This window comes from Chelonoidis abingdonii, chromosome 6 (assembly GCF_003597395.2).
Source record: "Chelonoidis abingdonii isolate Lonesome George chromosome 6, CheloAbing_2.0, whole genome shotgun sequence".
NCBI lineage: Eukaryota > Metazoa > Chordata > Testudines > Testudinidae > Chelonoidis > Chelonoidis abingdonii.
In genome coordinates, this window is record NC_133774.1 from 78,950,653 (window position 1) to 78,967,427 (window position 16,775).

At 40.8% G+C, this 16,775-nt stretch overlaps 1 protein-coding gene across 3 annotated transcripts in view; it reads left to right on the forward strand.

Annotated features, from left to right (window-relative positions):
- The first annotated feature begins 465 nt into the window (after nt 1-465).
- Nucleotides 466-16,775, forward strand: part of SNCAIP (synuclein alpha interacting protein) — a 117,666-nt gene continuing 101,356 nt past the window's right edge. For 2 of the 3 annotated variants that reach the window (XM_032790777.2, XM_032790779.2), the window contains exon 1: nt 466-624. The gene's annotated coding sequence lies outside the window, so the exon portion shown is untranslated. Of the gene's footprint in view, nt 625-1,068; nt 1,270-16,775 lie in introns of those variants that run through there. The other variant, XM_032790778.2, reaches the window with a different exon arrangement.

Here is a 16,775-nt window from a genome sequence, read left to right on the forward strand (position 1 = left end):
GACCCCCTCAAGGAGCGATCACTGATCCACTTGAGAAGAGGGACATCAAGCCCTAGAAAAACAAACACCCCGGAAATCTCCCCCCAGCAGCTCGGGCGGGGGCAACTGCCGGAGGGGGTGGTGAAGGACGCAGCGCCCGGCACCCCCTCCTGGCTTTGTCCCCGGTTTCAACCCCACTCTCCCCCGTGCCTAGGGGCAGCGGAGCCGCACGGCCCCTGCGGCGGGGATGGAGTAGGAACGGGGTGCCCCGCGCTGCACTCGGGTCTCTGTCAGGGGGGTGAGGGACAACGTCCAAGAAGCACGAGCGTGTGCGGGGGGCGAAGACGGGGCGGGCAGCCGGTGGGGCTGCGAGCGGCAGGGCAGGGAAGTGGGTGGGGCTCTCCCGACACTCAGGCTCGCAACGGGCAGCCTCCAGCGTCTCCGCCCCGCCCGGCGGCGCCTCGCCCGCTCATCACGTGGCGGTTCTCCCCAGCCCCCCGAATTCCCGGCGTGGGGAATGGCCGCGGCGTGACTGTGACGCAAGCAGCGGGCGGCCGCATCCCCGAGCTCGCCCGGGCCGCGTTCTGCCGGAGTCTGAGCAGCGGCCCCGCGGAGCAGCAGCACTTTGGCCAGCAGAGCCCCGAGGTGAGTGAGTGAAAGTTCCCTCGAGCCTGGGCCAGGCAGAGCCCCCGGGGCAGCGCAGGCTGCGGCTCCAAGTTTGCATTGGGGGCCCCACCCCCCTTCCCTCGCCGCCGTGCACGGAGAGGGGGATTCCGGGCATCGCATCCCTGCCGGCAGCGCAGGCAGGGGACGGCGCTGTTGGTCTCCGGGAGAGCAGCGCCTCGCCAGGCAGGGGTTAGGACGGAGCCGGTGTCTCTATAGTAACGCTGCAGCCAAGCAGTTGTTTTTAGCAGGGAGATGGTTGACACACAAGAGGCAGCAGCTTCCACCGCTACTGTATGGGGAATCGATGTTCTTCCCCGCTTGGCTGTCATCCTGTCTAGTATTGGCGTTCATTGTGTCTTCCCTTTAACGAGCCACTTCGTGCAAAGCGGGCACAGGATAAAGGCAGCATCGCATACAGGGGGAGGGTGGGGTGAAACGAATGCACAATAGGATAGTGTGGGAAGTGCCTGCTAACCCCTCTCCCCCCGTGCCCCAAAATCCAGCATTCAAGACTTGGACATCCTCAGCCACCTCTCTTGCTGGGTTACAGTGTGCTTTGGTTTTGCTGCTTGCTGAAATGTGGCTCCTTTGCTTTCCTCTCCTGATGACTTTCATCTGCAGGTGGTAAGTGAGGTAAAGGGTTATTGTGGCTGTTGCTGAAATTCCAGTTTGTGTTTATTTTAAATACAAAATAAAACAATGAAAAGGGAGAAGAAAAATTAGGAGGACATTACTGGCAGCCACACAATTTCCACAGGAAATGCTAGCATTCTTTGCTGAACTCTGCTTGCAGAGAAGAAATAGGTTTCAGAAATAACTATTGTTGGCAATTTTCAGTGTTCCTTGAACTAAATCCTGAAATATAACAGTCTATTCTGTGGCATTTTTGGCTTGCCTGTGAATAACTGGTGAAAAAGGAGTACCCTGTTGTTTCCCTCTTAAAAGGAGCAACAGAGCTCTTTACTTCTTATCAGCATATGACTGACAGATATCTATCTAGGAAGAAAAGCACTTAGCTCTGTAAAGAAAGAGAATGACAGCAGAAATAAAGAGCCTCTTCCCTCCCCTATAAAGTGGAGCCAGCCCAGGGCTGTGTGTTCCAAATAAAATTAGGGTTTTATATGAGGGATTTAATTAGAGCTAAAGCATATGCACAATGTCGGTTCTCCCAAAGTGCCACTGGGAAAATCATTTTCTGTGAAATTTGAAGCAAATGCAAATTTATTTGTGTTCTGTTCTGAGCCCGGACATCCCTTGTGGGAAAATGGTTTTGAACACTGTACATGTTCTACTGATACATATTGATAGTTAAAAGAAAATTTAAGAGAAGTTTGCTGTTTTTATACTGTAAGGAAATATTAGTGGAAATAGCATTTATTTCGTTCTAAGAACAGTAACTATAGATCTATCTGATAGAAGGACTGCATCTTAGATTACAGTTAAATTAATTCAAGGCTATTCTAATAACATAGGGTTGAAATTTACAAACTGTTTACTCAAGCTGATATCAATGGGAGTCCTTGTTTTTACTCCTACAATGTGGATGAGTAAGAGCTCTTAGCATATAAATTGGCTCTGAAATATACTAAGGCTTGATTTCAGTGTCGCCAGCTCATGATATTTGATGTTTGACTTAAAGCCTCAGCCCACGGAGACAGTTGATTGTGAGCTTTATATATATATGTGTGTGTGTGTGTGTGTGTGTGTGTGTGTGTATAGAGAGAGAGAGTTAGGGCTTCGGAACAGAGGCGGTTAATGCACACTATCTGGGAACCTTTAGTGCGCACCAGCAGGGCATACATAGACCAGTTAATGTGTATCACATTAGTGCACTGTGGAAATCAAAAATCACACCCCTGTAGTGCATATTACCCCACCATGTAAAAGGCCCTAAGTTTCTAGCCATATGGTTGCAAAGAAAAGCTTGGAAATATGATCCTAGTGCACCCTAAAGATTCCAAAAAACAGAAGGCAAATAAAAACAACTCACATTTTATTAGTCTTTAAAATGTCATGATTTTTAAGCCATGATTTTTGAGGGACCTAACTCATGATTTTTGAACATTAGGGTTGGCAGTACTGGCTCTTGCTTCCTTTGAAGTCAGTGGGAGCAGAATCAAATCCTTCAATTGGAAAATAAAAATAATTCCACTTGGTGCAGTTAGGCATGATTCTGCAAATGTGTATTTCTCTGGTCAGTCCAATGGCATGAGGTCCATTAGCAAACCTTTACAGGATCTAAATCAAGTCAGTAGGAATACGTGAGTAAATAGGCTGAGTACTGAGCAGTATTTAACCCAATGTATAGAGAAAATATATTTTTTTCATTATTATCCTTTTTAGTTAGAAAAATGCCATTTGTAATAGATCTATACAGACATTCTACTCCTCTTTGCCCAATCATTAACTCAGTCGTAACCCAGCAACTAAAAACATATTTCAGATCTTTATGAATTGCCAAGTAAGTCTTCGCTGCCTCTTTGAGCTTGGGAAAACAGATGTGCCTTGCAGCATGCCCTGAAGGTTTATAAAGTCTAACTGTTCAGAAAGAGGGAATGGTGGAGGGCAAGATCCAAAGCTGAGGGACCCTCACAAAGAATCTCCTGCTAGATGTCTTCTTAAATGAGTGGGTTCCAACTTGGGCACCCCTGCTGATATCAGCTGTGGCTTTGTGGCAAGTAAGTTAGATATTAGGTAATGCTCTCATTTGGAATAATTGTACAAGAGTCTGCTCTTTGATATCATTGATTCTCCTGGAATGGGGAAAAATCGCCAGAGTATGACCTAGCTTCTTGGACTGCATTTTGCCTTTAAGGTAAAGGAAGCTCTGTATAAGGAGCGGTGTGTGGGTGCATCTCATCAAATGGACCAGTAGGAGGCACTGTGCTCGAGAGAGGCACCTTTTAGAGGGATAGTGCTTGCTGTGGTTCCTTTTGTGTGCTTTGAGGAGAACTAATTTGCAACACACTTTTATGAGATGCAGCCACCCCCTCATGCTTCCAGACAGATCTGGTCGGTATAAGGTGGGTGTAGTGGAGCCATGGCTCAGTTTGCTGCCCATTCCCCCATTTGCTCCAGAGGAAGGAACATTTTGGGTGATCCACTGAGCATCCAGAGCAGTGATCCAGGAGGCACTAACATGGTGGCATACAAGGAGGGAAGAACCTTGGTTCTCTCTCTGACTGCATTAGAGCTAAGCACAATCTATCCCTTTGATTTTTACTCTGACTTGCTTGCTGGCATGCAGTTATTTTAATAAAGCCTTTATAATGAACCAGAGCTACCAACTTTTGCTGTATATAATTCAGAATACTTAAATATTTAACACAGCATGAAATAATCATTTTCACTGTCAAGATGAAAAATATGTCAAAGAGTATTTGAGAAGTGTTGTATCTTGAATGAAATGTGAACAAGTAGACTGACATAGTAAAGGGAGCTTGGAGCCAGTCAGTGATGGTGGTGGTTTGCCAGATACAAGGTATTTCTTTATCAAAGGAGTGAGGGATGGTTCACATGGAGCAGGTGCATCATTAAAAACACAAGGGAATAGTCCTGCAACAACAGGACTGTTGTCACTATTAAAATAGGATACATGCATCAGATACACTATTGATCCTGGGGTCACAGAGGAGTTCTTTGCTGGTGGGGAGAAACAGGCACATAAATATTCTGGTAGAAATTCCACAGCTGTTTATCTGTCTTGTAATTTCATCTTCAAGTATAAAGTTACCAGTGATATACAATATAAAGAAGCTACAGTTACCAAAAATAGCTGATATGCATTTCAACTTTCACAGGTTGGTTAGTACGGAGATCATGCTTTGCTATGCACGTCTTATTCTTGTTTTTTTTTTTTTTTTAAAGAACAGTTTAAGAAGTATGTAAATGCACCAAAATAGTTTTGTAAACAACACTATTATGTTTTTAACAGCATTTTTTATTTTTCTATATTTAATTTTAAGATGTAAACAGGATATTCTGAACTGTTCCTTTATCAATATTTCCCCCTCTCTCACATGGGTTCATGTTAGTTGTTTTCTTGTCCATGCTAGACTGTTGGCCTCTTCTCTTTATCTATATAAAGGGGAAAATTGTTATTCTAAACACATTTAGACTAACTTTAATCAAATGCTATTATTGCTGCTGTCGTACATTCAGATATTCTTCTCAAAGCATGTTCTTTAATTAAGCTGAGTACTAACATATCATTTTGGAAACTCATGTTTTGAGCACTGGATACAATATAATATTTGTGCTTGTTGCTAGGACCTGGGCAAAAACTGTTCTTGTGTTACAGAAAGGAATAGTCAGGAAATGGGTGTATGCTTAACACCATTATTTGATTTATTTTTACTTAAAATAGATTAAAAATGAGATGTAAATGCATTTTACGTCTAGTAAAAAAACAAATTTGAGTTTATACTATATCTTTGAACATGGTGCATGTTTTCGCCTAGCTACAGTAGAATTGCGATAACCTGGACTTCTTGGTTAGTGCTCAATATGTTTGAATAAATAGGCATTCTGATAATAGGAGTCAATCAACAGAGACAGTGTAACAGGGAAAGGTTGGCAGTTCAGTAGAAGAAGAGGGGCGAGAGAATCAGCTATTGAGTATTCTGTTGTATAGGACCTGTGTTACATAGCATCAGGATGAAATATTTGAGTAAAGTAATTTGGTTGGCATAAACTACATGAAGGTTGTTTGTTATTTTTTTCTCTGTATACTTTTTGTTACCTGTGCACAGCATATTAAGAGATCCTTAGGAAAAGGGGAACTGACTTTTAAATTATAATATGATGAGGGTAATTGATGGTTTAACATTCTGGCTATTAGAAAGACACTGGCAAAGTGGCTAGCCCCACAAATTGGCCTACCTTTGTAATTGCCCCCTGTTAATAAGTCTTATCTCCCCGCAGGTGCTGGGGAGGGGAGTGCAGCCCGGGGTTGCGGGGGGAGCTTGGGTGCTAGGGAGGGGTTGGTAGGGCAGGGGAAGGCTCCCTACCTGGCTTCTGGAAAGTGGCGACACCAGCTCCTAGCTTCATGTGCTGCCTCCTTTCAGCCCAAGCCCCAGTTCTGCAGCTCCCATTGGCTGGGTACGCAGCCAATGGGAGCTGCGGGGACGGAGGCAGCACATGAAGCTAGAAGCTGAGGGAGGGGAGTTCCTGTCTCCCTTCCAGGGAGCCGCCACCAGGTAAGCACTACCCCACACCCCAGCCCTGAGCCCCCTCACGTCCAAACTCCTGTTGCTGAGGGGCAGGGTTGGGGGAACCGAGACTGCCCCAGCAGCGGCCAGTGCGCCTGGCTCACCAGGTGCCCGAGATGTTCAGGTAGTCCCTGGGCCAGGCACACCGGCCACTGAAGAAGTCAGAGGTCACAGAATCTGTGACTTCTGTGACCTCCGTGACAAACACAGAGCCTTAATTATAGGATAAGAGTCTGTGTATATGCCTCTATTTGTTTAATGTTAGTCTATCAAGTTGTACTTTTGCTAATTTGTTGATGCTGTTTGTTAATTTCTGGAAGCAAGATGGCTCTGTTTACAAATAATTTTAATGAAAAGATTCTTGAAAATAAGATCTTCAGGGGTCTGACCATCTCAAGGATTAGTATGAGGCTACTAAGTCTTATACCTGTTGGTCATGAGTATAAATCTAACTTTTGTCCATGATTACCAAAAGCAGTAGTTGTCTCATAACCATTCAGTAGCCATGTGAAAAGCATTGGTGGTGTCAGTTTAATTCCAAGCAGATAGATTTTTCACATCAAAATTGGCACCTTGAAACTGGTATTCTCATTAGAATAAACCAAAGATTACATGGACATAAATAATGAACTACCAATTCTCCACCGAGAAGTAGTGCCTGAGGGTCTTAGCGTATTAGCAAATGGTATATTGAAATTTGTACTGTGATTTCCCACGTTGTACCCAATTTGTGGATAAATTGACCTGCAGTCTATCTACATCGCTGATCTTTTCATTTAAAATCAGTGATTCTTCTTACTCTAGGGGCCCCTTCAAACCATCCTCCAAGCTTCCATGGTTTCTCTTCTCCAAACCACTTCTGTGGACCTTAGTGCTGGTCTACACTAGGGGAGGGGATCTATCTAAGATATGCAACTTCAGCTACGTGAATAATGTAGCTGAAGTCAAAGTATCTTAGATCGAGTTACCTACTGTCCTCATGGCGCGGGCTCGATGTCCGCGGCTCCTCCTGTCGACTCCACTACCGCCGTTCGCGTTGGTGGAATTCCGGAGTCGACAGGAGTGCGTTCGGGGATCGATATATCGCGTCTCATCTAGACGCAATATATGAGACGCGATATATCGATCCTCGTATTGATTGCTACCCGCCAATATGGCCGGTAGTGAAGACGTACCCTTAATAGTGCTACGGGAGTTCTCCCATAACCGTTTACCAGGGAGTAAGAACTGAGACAAGGGCTTCTGTGCACCTGCAGTTCACTTTTGAACATACATATAAGTTAGACAAGCATGCTTGAGCACTGCACCTTTGGTGTGCATTTTGGCTGTGACTCAGCAAAGCACTTAAACCCTCAAGTCTCTATTCAGCAAAGCACTGGAGCATGTGCTTAATTTTAAACATGCATAAATTCCTTTAGTCGCATGTTTTCCCAACTGAAATAAGATGTACAGGAATGAGGCTTTCTGTTCACCAAGCCAGCTGGTATCCTCAGTCCACAGGATTGTAGTCCCATTCCTCAATACCATAAAGTCAAGGTAGTAGTTTGTAGAAAGGTGGATTTAAAATCTGCAGTAGTGGTTTCTGGATTATGGGATTCTTTGGTGAGGGGAACTAAAAAAGTCTGTGGTGAATTCAAGTAAATTAAAAAAATATTTGGTATTAGTTATTAAATAAAGCTTTGGGTCTGGGGGAGATATTGTAGACTGTGACAGCTGTTGAGGTTTTTGGCATCTAAGGAGGCATGAGAGAGAGGTTTTGGTACCCATGATGCAGCAGAGGCTTTGGGTAGCTCTATTTTCTTCCCAGTTTTAGGACAATGCAAAAATAAGTTTGGAGTGAGAAGTCATGAATTCAGAAGCCTCTGCCAGCAGCTAGCTGCCCCACAGTATACTGTTCCAGGCTCTGCCACTGCATCCAACAGGGATGGATAAGCATTTTACTGATGGTTTGATATTTCTACTAAAATTATCAGCATTGCAATAGTTGGTACTAGTGTGGCTTTTTACATTATCATTTAGGCTTCTGAGTTAACACCCAATGAAGCTGAATGGGAACATTTCACATCTCTCTTAGGGCATGTCTTCACTAGCAACATTAAAGTGCTGCCATGGCAGCGCTTTAACACGTCTATGTAGTCATGGCACCAGCTCTCCTAGCGCTATAAAAAACCCACCTCCATGAGGGAAGTAGCTACCAGCAGAGCTCTCAGCGCTGGTGCACTGTCTACACTGCCACTTTACAGCGCTGCAACTTGCAGCACTCGGGGTATTTTTTCATACTGCGGAGCGAGAAAGTTGCAGCGCTGTAAAGTGGCAGTGTAGACAAGGACATAGTATTATTGCATCATGCTCCCTACAGCCTTTGAAAGCTGTGTCAGTGTATATTTGATTCCTCTATGGAAATTTTTCTTCAAACCATAAGGGCTAGAGACTTTTTTTACGTAAAAGTTTAGAACCTGGAGTACAATTATGCAGCAGTTTCAAAAAGGGCAATTATGTGGCTGTTTATGAGGAAACATCAACACATGGTCTTGACTAAAGCAGTGACTTCAACTACACTGAAAGAACCTGTATTTATCTCATTTTATAGAAATGTTTGTTATCTTTTTGCATATATCAGGAAAGAGACCCACATTATAAAGAGCTGACTTGTGTTTTTTTGTTGTCAGTCAAATTCTCTATTATTAAAGTGTCCCATATTCTTAACACTGGTATTTTGTTCAAAAATATGGTATTTAGCTATGCTGCTATTTAAGACACTTCTTTATGGCAATAATATTTGACATTAATAGGTCATACACCAAAATTTGATATGGAGGTATTTGTAATGGAAATATGTTTGTCCTTCCATCCATTTAAAAAAAACCAACCAAATATAATTTAAGAAAGTTAAGGCAGAAACCTTAGTTTCTAAGGATGAGGATGAAACGGAAAAAAAGTGAGCTTGTGTAAATGTTCCATGAGCCACAAAAATATATTATGCAAAGACTATGGTGATAAATCAAAAATTAAGAAATAGGATGCAACAAAATGTGTTTCTGTGAAATAACACATGCTTTGGTGACAGAAGGTGAAGCTGAGCTTTTCAGGCTGGTGGAATGTCACAGCTTGTTTATATGCCAAGATAAAAATATTCTGTTTAGTTCAGGGGTTCTCAGGCTGTCAACCTCCACCCCAAACCCCGCTTGCCTCCAGCATTTATAATGGTGTTAAATAGATAAAAAAACATGTTTAATTAATTGGGGGGGGGGTCACACTCCGAGACTTGTGATGTGAAAGGAGTCACCAGTGAAAAAGTTTGAGACCCACTGCTTTAGATAAATGATTAAATAGAAATAAATTCCATTATTCAAATTGCAGTTGTGGTTAAAAAAAAGTGATTGTAAAAATAATACCTTAATGCTGTCATTACCTGCTGCTCAAGGAAAAATAACAGCACTGTTTAGTAGATTAACTAGGAGCAAGGAGTCCTAATGCTGGCTCTGACTCTTTGATGTTAAGTAAATCTTTCTGCCTCAGTTTACCCATTAGTAAAATGGAGAAAACGTGACCAGTGTGCTCAATTTACTCATTGTAAAGGGTGCTAATAGCAACATCTGTTTCCAGTGTGGGGAGCTGATAGAGACCTAACACATAGTTGTCTAACACTTTTCGTTAGCAATAACTGTTGCAACACTGTCTTGAAAAGCTCTAACACCTCCATTGTTTGCAGTTTGGATCGTTGAAATTCAGCAGGAACAAAGCACTGAGGTCTTTCTTTGGCCCATGAAATATATCTCTTGAACAAAGTCCTTCTTTGGCCCATGAAGTTCCATTCAAGTTTGGCTGATGTATAAAGTTTTGAAAATTGCTATTTTATTTCTGTTGCATTGTCACCAGAATTTTGGCAGCATGTCAAAATAATAACTGAATATGAACATTGAAATGAAAGTCCAGGCCCCTGCAGCAGCGGCAGCATGCACTGAGATCCTTGGAAGCAAGACAGTCTCCCCAGGAAGAAGTTGTAAAGAGTTGGAGATGGTCCATAGTTAGGGCAACAGCCTGGTACTTTGTGGACCTACATTCAGTTTCCTGCTCTGCTACAGATTTCCTTTGTAATCTTGGTCAAATCTCTTATGGCCAGATTTACAAAGGTATTTAGGTGCGTAAATGTGTAGATAAGCATCTACTGGGGTTTTCAATAGTGCCTAAGTAGGTTAGGCCACTGAACATCTATCTGCATCTCTAGGTGCCAAAACTCCTTTTTAAATTTGTCCCTCAGCCTCTCTCTCTGTACCTCTGTTCCCCATTTGTGAAATAGAGATATAGCATTCCTCTTCCTCATAGGAGTGTTGTGAGGGTAAATGCATTGAAGGTTGTCAGATACTCAGATGTACTACAGTAATGGAGATCATGTAAGTACCCTAGATAAATAAGATAGATAGAGTGGAGGAGAAAGAACTGGGCTGGGCTCCCCCCAACAATCTTTCCCTCTGAAAGTGCTAGGTGGGTAAGAAGGTCCCCCACTTCCTGGAACAAGGGAAGAGATATGGCCTGGCCAGGCTCCCCTCCCAGACTGAGTAAGTCACCTCAGCAACCCATTCTACCCCACCCCCTTGGGGGAATGGCCTTTTGCTGCCAGCTAATGTAGTTAGTCCTATATTTCAAGTCATGCTAAGGTTAAGGGAACAAATTTTATACATGGAACTGTTGTTACAGTTGCATTTTTTTTATCTTTTGCTTTTTTAAAAAACTACTAGGAGATCACATACAGAATTTTTAAAATGCTGTCATTTAGGTTACAGAGTCAAATACTGGAAAGATAGGAAATGCCAGAATTAAACCTGTGGTCCCATAATTCAGACCCCTTGTGTGTATACATTGCAGTACAGTCTTCAATCTGCCTCTTTCAGTGCACAGGCTGCACAATGCTCTTATAATGAATCAGGGTTGGGTGGTGGGCAAAATTGTAAGCTAACATGGGATAAAAGGGAAGGTCCTATCATGGACAGAAGTGCTGCTGAGCATCCATCTAAAGTCAGTGGGTGCCCAGTACCTCTGGCAGTGGTTAAGTGCATGTCTGGTGATATGGGCAGAAGATGGGGAGTCGTGATGTCCTGAGTTGTGATCTGTGTCTGACAGTGATTCCTTTGTCTCTTTATCTCAGTTCCTCCATTTGTAAAATGAGACTTATAATCCCCTTCTATTTTGTAGTGGAAATAAATTCATTAATGCTTGTAAGGTATTTAGATATTATAGTGAGGACACTAATAAAGGCAATGAGGAAGTGAATTATTTTGCATTCATTGCTACAGATGGATGGGGTGCAGTAAATGAGGCAGGGGCTGCTGCTTGAAGGATGAGGAGAAACATTTCTGTACAGTGGCTCTATTCCCTGAGTACTCGCCTGCTTGTGACTGAATGAGGCAGGGGTCCTGTGGAAAAAATAGCATGTGATGTGTAATTAAGACTGTATCTTAATGTATATGCGCAAGGGGCTGAAATCAGAAAGCACGCACAGCATGAATTCAGCCATTTTCGAACTTTCTACTGTTTGACTTCAAAACGTAGACAAAGTTCTTCTAAAGAAATTTAAAAAAAAAATTGTTTTGAGATTCTCTAATAGAAGGCAAAAAGTACAAATGATTATTATTTTATTTAAGTCATGTCTGCTGCCTGCTCAAAACAAATGTGTGTGTTTGTTTTTAACATTAGCAACACTATAAAGCCAGTATACTGTAGCTGCAGAAGTACAAGTTACATTCTCTTTCTCGTTAATGTAATTAAAAATTTCAGGTGAACTGTGATTACAGAAGGCCACGTTCTGATTTCAGTTATATAGGTGTGATTCTGGAGTAATTCCAGAGAGGTCAGTGGAATTATTCCAGATAAGGATGTAAAAGTTTAACCAGTTAACTGGTTTAAACAGTCGTTTAAACTCTGCTGCTGCTCTGCGCTCAGGATTCTGCTACTCTGCCCCATGCCCGGCATCCTGGCTGCCAGGCGCAGGACCGGCACAACTCCTTAATGGTTAACTGTTTAACCAATAGAATTTTAATAGGTAAACGGTTACCATTTTTAAACCCTATTTACATCCCTAGTTCCAGACTTTTACTGAGTGCAGAAACTATCTCATTATTTATCTATCTCATTTATTATTTTTGGTGGTCATAAAATTAACTGAAAATAACAGTATTTAACTTTTAAGCACTCCAGCAAACTCATACACATCCCTCTTATAGAAGGTGATGTATAAGGCTGGTCATTTGTTTATCATGACAGAAAATGACTGTCATCATTTAAAATATACTAAAATGAAGAAAAAGTCATAGCATATATTATTGCCTATAATATATAATTGTTTTGGAAATTATGAGAAAATGTAGATATATTTTACTTTGAAATACATTGTTTAATACTTTTTAATAATATTTAATTACTTTGGACATATAGAGTCAAATTTGTAGAAGTTAATCGAGCAATCTCACTGGGTAGTGGGTAGGTCTAAGTGACAAAGATTTAAAAAAAGCCCTAACAGTCATGGATGGTTTGGGGTTATGGTGTTTTTTTTTCTTTCTTTTTGCTTTTTTTTGGGGGGGGGGGAGAGGGGCTCCAAGGCCATGATATGCATAGATTTACAACCTTTATAATGTGCCTCCGTTCTTGTGTACTGCAAGCTTCTCACAAATGCTTTTGACCACACTGCAAGTAAATCTTACTAGCATCATTAGTAAGTTTCACTTGAAACTTGCAATGCAATGGTGTGTTTCTCTTTTTCCTTTGTTTATTAGGGTTTGCCAAATGATACTTACAGATGACGCCTGTAATTTTCATTTTGCAGATGGCAGAGCTGGCAGACTATAATGGAATAGGTTGTTCAAGTCAGAAAATGGAGTATGCAAAAGGAGAGGAATTGGTAATAACATGGCAAGACAGGGAAAGGAAGATGATACAACAGATGGGACAATATGAAAAGAGACTGGTTCCAGCAGTGTTGCTGACATGCAGTGCTTTTACATGCGAGCAAGGAGATACAGATGATTTTACACAAATTATGGATAAATTTGGGAGATACTGTAACACCTGGAGATATGTTATTAGGAGAGACATTATTTTAAATTAATAATTAATGGTAATATGAAGCAAAAATCATCTCAGTATTGATATAGGACATGCATTTTTGGCAAGCAAATTTAGATAAGTTAAATTCTAAATTAATAACTTTTAAATCACTGTTTTAATGTTGCAATTGTAAGTGAATGGCATTTGGCATTAATTCTGTTCCCAAGATATTTTAAAAAATAATCACACAAACCATTGCAGGTTTACAAAACATTGAAATTCTAATGTATGATTATTTAATTTGGCTCCGGGAATTTAGAAAACACAATGCAAGATTTAGGGAAATGTTTCAGAGGTACCTCTCTGTGACCTTAAAAAAATCCCCAACCAATCCATGCCTCAACAGTAGCTATTTGTATTCAACATGAATTGAGCAAAGATATCTTAATTATTGAATCAGTTAAAATAAAAGTTCTAGTTCAAATATCTATTCCACAATGTAAAAGGTATCTAAGGAGACTTCTAGATCTGATTTATGGTCAGTAAGAGAATTTCTGGATAAGGACATTGTCTAATGTTGGGAAGACAGACAGAAACAGACCTTTTATTAATTAAATCATCATTTTCAAAACATTTCAGCTATAATTACAGTATTTACCTGAACTTTTTACATTGTTAAGGCAACAGTTTTGGCATGGAATTTTTTAGGTGCGTGGGGAAAAAACACTAAGTCACAGAAAGGTCAGCAAATAATGTAGTTTTCACTACATCAGTATACCCACAAGCATAATGGAGGGTGCTGAAGGATGAGGCCGAGGGTAGGGAATTGGCGAGAAATCCCACCCGGCATTGGCAGCTCCTGTCCCAGAGGGCTGGGCATGGGTTATGTACGTTCATCAACCATTCAGGAGGCATGGTGTAAATGACACTTTACAATATGTTGTATTTCATCTAGAACAAGTAATGTTTGATGTAAAGAGTAATGGCTTATGGTAGAATCATACTAATTTTGGAAATTATAAATGTGAATCAAGAATCCTTTAGCGTTCAAACAGTTAATTTCCTCTGCATTTTTTGACTGTACTTTTAAATATTCACACAAGCTTCTATTGTTTCATTGCTTATATTAACAGGATACAGTTTGTCAGATAATTTAGGAGCACTGTAAGTTGATCTCCTGATTACCATCTAGTAGCTTGCCTTCCGTATTAAGGAAAAGGAATAAGCAGTGGCTTTTATGTGGAGCTCACTGTATTTCAGTTGCTAGTAATCTTTGAAATAATGAAGTGAACTACAGATAATATTGACATGAAATAGTACAGCATTTTATGTTCCTTTTTCAGTGTTCCAAGCAACCATGACTTGATCCATTTAAGTCTTTTGTTCGCTCTCAAATCGGAGTTTAATGGAGGATTTACAGAAATGTTGGACAGCACAAATATATGTGTATGATTGATGCAGTGTTCTGTATATATCATATAGTTCTGCATTATAAATTATTTGGTGTTTTAGTATTAAAAACAGATGATAACATATAGCTTCAGCATTATTATATATGCACAGGAGATGGATACAGTCAATTCCACTTATTAGCAACCTCTCTGTTCTCAGCAAAAAGTTGCTAAAATTCAAAGGTGTGCAGGGCTTCAGCCAAGGAAGGAAGTGCCCGGGACACACCAAGGCCAAGCCACTAGGGCCAGGCCAGGGCTCAGCAAGGTGGGCACAGAGAAGTACCCTGCAGCCCTATGGGCCCCAGTGTCCCTGCTCACTGTGGAAAGTCTCAGCCCTTCCTGTGGCTGTCCTGACCTCAGCCTCCCCTCCCAGATATAGGCAGGTTTAGGGGGTTGTAGCCAGGGCACACAGGCCAAAAAGCTGTTAATAAGCAGCAAGCCTGTTGCCAATATTAGAATCCCATTAACGTTAAAGTCAATGGCATGAGATTGGTTCCCAGCAAAATGTTCCTGTTAACCAGAAGTTTTAATATCAGGATTGCTATTAAGTAGCATCCACTGTATATCCATATATAGTGTGTGTGTTTGTGAATTCTGAGCATCCTCAAAACGTACTATAAATGTGTTGTTCATTCCTGCCAACAGCCACGAGTCAGTGGAAAATAATTGATAAAATCTGAAAAATACACATTCACAATTTATTAATATTAATCTCTAAATGCAAGTTGCAGATATTTACCCATTAATTTTATTTTTAGTGATATTTTGAAGCTCTTGAGAGTTCCTGTTTATGAATGTGCTGCATTGACACTGATATATAAAGTAGCTTAGAAAATGTAGATAAGTTAATAATAAATATTAATTTATATTATTAAGACTTACTGACAGGTTATAAAGGTTTATGAAGGATGGAAAGCAAGGTTGCTTGCTTTTGATTTGAGAATATCACTTTATGAATGCAACTTTTGAGTTTTACTTGCAATGTCATAAATTCAATCTGAAATCACAATTATCATGATATATGTATTTTTTTAAGAGTTGCAGTTTTCACTCAGAGTGACCGTTGCACTAAAATTTCATAGCAAGTGGAGAAAGAAAGTGTGTATCTTTTAAGCCTATTTTGTTAAGCAATATTTTCCGGTCTGTGTCCAGTTCTCGAGAATGACAAAAGTATAGATTTGTTCAGTTGAAGTGTTTTTGCACACTCAGATTTCAAGAGAGAACTTTGTTTGACAAAGTTTGTATATGGATGTGTTATTTTAACCTGGGTTTAGAATTATAATTAAATTACCAGTATTCAAAACAAATGTATTCAGAGATATTTTTGGTAGGCTTGTTTAAGAAAATATTTTTGTAGACTGTAAAAATTACAATGAAACACTTACTAGCTGTCCAATTTAAACATGAAGCATTGTACATTAATTGCTCAAAGTATATCAGTGGGATAGTTCCCACTGTATTATGCATGCTTTATTTTATTATTGATTGGTCTCGATTTTGCTTCTAACTTAACTTCTTTCCCATTCATATCTTCATAGGTACTATAATTCTTTCTTTACTTGGTTCAGTGTTTTGTCCTTAATTTTATTCTGATCATTTCTGTCTCATGTCTTTGATGTTTTTCCAACATTTAAAACAGAAAATGTATGCTCTCTTGAAGAAGCTGTATCTTGTAGATTGTTGAGTGCCTTTTGTGAGTTCAGAGTTCATATTTGGGACCTTTTTCTGCAATATGAGTAATCTGTTTTTTATCTGAGTAGTCCCATTCATTTCAATGAGATTATTTATGTAAGTAAAGTTTCAGTATCAACCCATTGGCTTGGATTTGACTCCTGCTGTCACGCTGCCTAGTATGGGACACAGCTCAGAGTGCCAATCTCAGTTCAGACTGCCAGAAAACAGGGCAAGCACCCCAAACTGGTGGTATATTCTTGTAAGATTTCACCAAGTCAGTAACAGATGTGTGCTTCCAAAATGCTGTACTAGCTATTATGGAGCCACAGATAGTCCGCTTCAGGCCCTCTAACCCCTCATACACCACCCAGAAAAAACAGACTTCTGTGATAAATTATTATTAAAACCACAAATCACATATATTGGGTTCTTCCAGTTCCAAAGAACCAGACACTCTCCCCAGATCAATATGTACTTCTGGATCTCACTCAAAAACCACGTTGGTAGACAATCTTTTAGTAAACTAAACTGCCACTATGTGTTGGACTGTCTCTGAGGCCTCTCTGCACAGTCTGCACCTTGGGTCCTCTCTAGTGTGGTAGACCCCTGCTTCAATGGATCTGGTGCCCAGTGCCTGTTCCTGTGCTGCTATGATCAGTGCCTCAGTGCTGTCTTTTAGTCCAGCCCTTTCCAGCCACTGGTAGGATTTCCCAATGTCAGCCACCTCAGCTATCTGTCGATGGTACATCCCATG